Consider the following 6,000-nt stretch of genomic DNA (forward strand, 5'->3'; position numbering starts at 1 on the left):
ATTTGAGAAAGAAACCAACAGCTTATAGAGGATAGATTCTGAAGAAATTATACAGTGAAAAGTGAAAAGAGACTAGAGCTATTTTCCTTTAGAAGTGTAAAGCAGAATAATAGATACCTGTGAGAAGCTAGAGTGAATAAATGTAACCCAAAATGTTTTATTCAGAAATGTAAATGTAAAGCATGTTTATCTTTAAAACACTTGTAGTAGGACCAATCCACTCAAAAAAAGTTTTCAGTCCTCTCTGATACCAGTCTAATAAACAAAAGAGCTAAAATAGAGAAAGGCAGAACATGAAATATAAATGCGCATAAACGTAGTAAGATGTTTGCCTAAGCTATTAAGGCCTTTCCATGTGCAGAAATCTTGGTTTTAAGTTAGACAAAAAAAAAAAAAAAAAAAAAAAAGCTGCTGTGTGTTTTGAAAATTACTGATGGTGAGAATGCCTGTACTAAGTTATTATGCTTTTTGATTTAGAATGTTTTGCTTTTAGTAGGGAAAAATATAATATGAAATGTCATACTAGAATATTAAATTTTGGATGCATATTTCATTGTTTGCTCTGAATAAATTCATTTAAAAATAAGTTGAGTGCTGCCTAGAGAAAATAAAACTGCCCCCCCCCCCCCCAAAAACGAAACAAAACAAAACAAAACAAAACAAAACAAAACAAAACAAAACCACTTTCTTTATAAGAGTATACTTAAATTCATCAGACAATCTAAGACTGGAAGGACTTTCTTGGTAACTGATTGCTGATTTTTTTTTGTCACGTATTTTCTTGTCATATAAACTTGCAAGCTTAATATATTACTTCCTAGATCAAAATCATTATTCACAGCACCATTATACTTATATGGAAACTCATTCTTTTAGGGGTTGAGTGATGTCTAATTTCCTTACAAATCTGCTCATAGACACTTTATACCCATGTATAAGGGTGTGTATGAATTAATATTATATTTAGATATAAAATTGTTCTCCCTCTGAGCTGTGACTACAGATGATGTAATACTGCTTCAGACTCACAGGACACAATTATAAAACTCATTAGCAGATAATATCATTGCAATTCCTAGAGATATTTTTTAAACTAAAAATGAGTAAAATTTTATCTTTGGAATTCACTAGGATGGCTCCAATACATAATGAAAGAGGTTATTTTCTGCTGAATCTCTGTGTATTATCTATAAATTCAGCTTCTTTCTGCTATTCTGAGTGCACAAAGTATCCATAAAATCAAGTTGAATGACATTTAATCCTCTTTTAATAAATTTGTATTTACCGAATTGACACAAGACAACCAGAGCATATTTGGTATATCTGCTCATGAAGGCTTTGAAAGAAATATGCTTACAATCCTACAACAATTGTCCAGAGCTATATTGATTTCATACATTTACTGGAATTTTCAGTTGAAACTCAGCACACATAACCTTTCCCTTATAATTCTGTTTAACATGATTATTTCAAAATATGTTGAATCCTGGATGGTTTTCTGTAAGGGTACAAATTATATATATATATATATATATATATAAAATTTTAAAAAGCCCTTTATGTTGTTTATTATCTTAAAATAAGTTTATCACCTCTTTGTTTATAGAAATATAGAAATTTAGAAAGGTATAGTCTTGGAAGTCTGTTTGAATCTACTTTTAGTATTTTCCTATAACAGTATGCTTCATTCTCAAGGGTTCCTAACTGAAATTTGCATGTTATATGACAGCTTTACAGAGAAATGAAAAGTTTAAAAGGGGGAAGATCTTTTCCTTTTCATGACAATTAGTTGTTAGATTGACTTCTGCATTTCACGGTCACATATAAACAGAATTTTTCAACTTGTCTTCAACGATCACAATTCATGTATTGACAATAATGCAATAATACAGCTTGTTGGCAAAGTGTGGATGGTAGGTATGGTAGATCGAGTCAATATAGTGGATCTTAGTAACTTCTGTATCTTAGTAAACTGCAAAATAATTTATATATATATATATATTTCTTTCTGTCCAATCTCAAACTTGTATGACAGAAAATAGTCCATAATTCACTAACGAACTTTATTTACTATTGTATGGCATAATGATGTACCGTGGCAATCAGTGTGTATTTTGCCAGTTACTTCAAAAGTAGTTTGAAAAGTTTATTTTCTCGTCTAGCCATTAAATGAAAAGCTTTATTTTATTTCCCATAATTATCATCTTCCACTATTTCTCCAGCTGCCCAAACAAAATAAATACATGTATATATATACTTATTAATAAATATTGTAATTTAGTAACTGTAAAGGTAACCATGAACTTTGTATGCAATTATCTGCTAGAAGCTTATCTTGGATCATAAGTGACAGTAGAAAAATAGGAATGAAAATATGCAATATATATATATATATAAATACATATGTATATTATATATTATATAATATATATATATATATAATCTGTTCTCATGAGGTTCTAAAACGATTCCATGCAAAGTCTCCAGAGCAATAAATCTATTGGCCATTCATTAGTTACCCAATCCTTCTTATTATGCTGAAACTACATACAAGTTAAAAATAACATGGGTGGCAAGTTAGTTGTCAAAATGCTGTTTGCTGAGTTAATTGCTGTACATATATAAAAGAAAACAAAACAAACCTTAATATCCGCCAGCAAATCTGTCTGTAAGAAGTAGTGTTTTTATCTTTTTTGATCTGTTCCTGTATTTTAAACCTCTTATTGTCAGAGGATATATTGGTACCTCTTTAATAGTATATTAATTATATTAAAAAATATATATATTTTGAGTAAATCCTTCTCAGAACTATGGGTGCTGGAGGATTGGGAATTTTTTGGCTATCTTGTTATTCTGCTCCTTGTTATGCTCACACTTGCTTGAACACTACAGTGTTAACACAAAAGATAGGCAACAACTCACTGATTGACAAAGCTGGGCTAAGCTGAGCAAAATTTGAAGAAGCCTCAGGGAAGTAGGATATTAAATATCAAACCAATATTTGCAGACAGGTTTTGGCACAGCAGAAGAAAGAGAGTTCACTGAAGAGAAAAACAAAAGGAGAATCATGGAATAGAAATGAAATTACTGGAGGACATGTCAGTAAACATGAAATAAAGAACATCTTTTGTTTCCTCCATGCTCTGCAAAGTAAGTGATTATAAGAACATGTGTTTTTCCTTAAACCCTAAGGTGATTATATTGACACAGGTTTAATGCATATATTTGAAGGCTTTCCATTACAAATCACAGGGAGAGTTGGGTAAATATGGCAAACCTGAAAACATGGGTGATGAGAAAAGTTTTGCTTAACTGTGATAAAATCAAACAATCTTGCCATTTGCTTTAAGTGGGAATAACTGTGACTACAAATACAGGGTATTCAATTGTAAGCAACTACTGTTACATGAGAGCAATGAATTTACATTTTTAAAATTTGTGACAATATAATTTCACTATTTCCTTGTATTTTACTAATTGTTTTTGCAATAGAATTTAAAATGTAATTTTAAGAAGTAAAACAATTAGCTGTTCCTCCCTCTCATTTTAGAGAATATTTTTTATTCAAATGATGCGTGTATACATATAGCACTACACTGCATCTTTATCATCCTCCTTAATGCAGATAATAAGGCAACTTATAAAATTAAGATCATTGTGCAATGCGCTTTACCTAATTTGTTGCAACATTCATTTCATCAGGCATATGATTAGAAAAAACAACAACAACAACAAAGAAAAATATTTGCTTTCACTACCCCCTGGTTCTACACAAGGCATCCTGAAGCTTTAAATTAACAATGTATTGAAACCTCTGCTTAAATCTTACTAAATTCCAGTTATTTGACTAAACAGATGTCTACATTTTTTGCAAATAAGAATGTACTGATGAGTCAAAAATCTATACCAATAGCAGAACAAATTCAAAATACTCAATATCTGGTTATATTATGTGCATGTGCAGAGGCTTTGCACAGAAATGTAAATTTTGTTGAGTAAGCATCATGTCATCTCCAATAACTTCATTTGTAATTTTATTTCCACAAGTAGAATAAAGACCAGGTAAATATTGAAAGGCTACAAAGATGATTAGAGATCTGGAGCATCTCTCCTGTGAAGAAAGGCGGAGAGCGCTGGGGATGTTCAGCCTGGTGAAGAGAAGGCTCTGGTAAGACCTCATTGCAGCCTTGCAGTACTTTAAGGAGTCTTATAAAAAGGATGGAGAAGGACTCTTTACTCTGGTAGATAATGATGGGACAAGGGGGAATAGTCTTAAACTGAAAGAGGATAGATTTAGACTAGACATTAGGAGGAAATTCTCCACTGTACAGGACATGAGGCAGTGGAACAGAAGTTTGAGAAAAGTTGTGGATGCTTCATCCCTGGAGGAGTTGGAGTCCAAGCTGGATGTGGCCTTGGCCAACCTTATCTAGTGGGTGGCATCCCTGCCTCTGGCAGGGGAGATGGAGTTAAATGACCTTTAATGTCCCTTCCAACCCGTGCCGTTCTATGATTCTATGATCTATGATTAACTATATGAAGAAATGGTGTAAAGAGCATCACAAACAAAGCTTGGTTACTGTCTCAATGGTAAAAATCAACTTAATCTCAGACAGGAAAAGATATTACAATAGTTTCCTTTCAAAGGGAAATTATCACTCTATCTAAAGATTACATTCCAACAAAGTAGGAATAACTGTATGTCAAGATGAGGGATAAAAAGTATGTTTAACTTTACATGGGAAAGTGTTCATCCTATCTCAATGGTACACTGCAGCCCAGAAAATGTTGAATTTAACTAGTATATCCCCAGGAAGACTGCAGTGGTTATATGGGGCCATTTTCTCTACCATCAACATTTTTTACATTCACATGATGTAGGAAATTATTATTTCTTTAGTAAATTTTGAAGGAATATTTTATATGTTCCAACTAAATTTTTCTTTCTATAATACATAAGTAGTCAATACCAAAAATTTCAATCTCTGGTTTTCTGGACAAAAATGCTGTCACTATTAAGTGCAATTCTACGATTTCAAATTTAAGTGTTGGCCTAGTGTAAGACATCAGTCTGGAAAAGGAAAACTTGAAAAGTAAATCTTTATGTCCTTTTTTCAAGGTAAACCTGTGCATTCCAGCTGAATTTCATCATATGTCAGGAGGGATATATAATGTTATGTATTAATGAAAATAATTTCTGAAATGCTATGCCTTCACATACAAACCACATAGCAAAAACTTCTAAATATTGTCATATTGTTTGTAGATTTAGAGACGATAAATGCCTGCAGTGATTCAAAGACTTAATCATTATAAACTGTGAAACCTTAAAAGCTGTGGAATGATTCTTTATTGTTATTTGTTCTCATGACTTCCCTCTTTAAAAAGAAAAATACAGAGTATATTCAGTGCAAAGGAAATTTCCCAAGGCAATTGAATCCGATTTCCAAGGTTTGCATACTAAAGGACAACATTTAGTCTTCAGATGAACAGTTGTGATACTTTTATTAAAGCCTAAAGGAAACCTTTACTTCTTGATTATAAATACTCGGATACATTTATATACACTTAGAAAGAGTATAACTACTTTGTCAAAAGACCTTAATGAAAGTGACTTTGTAAATTGTAATATTCACATACGTATGTAGGCACAAAACCTCCTGTACTGATGAATTTAAGTCTTTAGCTATTAGCCTCTAGTCAGTGTTCCAAGAGAAAAACAACTATTGGAACAGGGACCAATTTTACAATATTTACTCTTCCATCTGCATTTGAATTTTATTAATATGCTTCTCCTATCTCTTTCTTTGCACTTTTCATACTTTCAGTCTGGGTGAAGCCTTCTGTTCTGCAGGCCCAATTCTATGTTCACTCCATCATAGTCTTTTCACAAATTTCTGGTTCCAAACCCTCAGGATTAAGTTTACTTTACTTTTTACTCATCCAGAATTCCTTTCCTACAGCTCAGACATTCTCTTCTTACTCTTAAATTCTACTGTT

This window comes from Anser cygnoides, chromosome 1 (genome assembly GCF_040182565.1).
Source record: "Anser cygnoides isolate HZ-2024a breed goose chromosome 1, Taihu_goose_T2T_genome, whole genome shotgun sequence".
Lineage (NCBI taxonomy): Eukaryota > Metazoa > Chordata > Aves > Anseriformes > Anatidae > Anser > Anser cygnoides.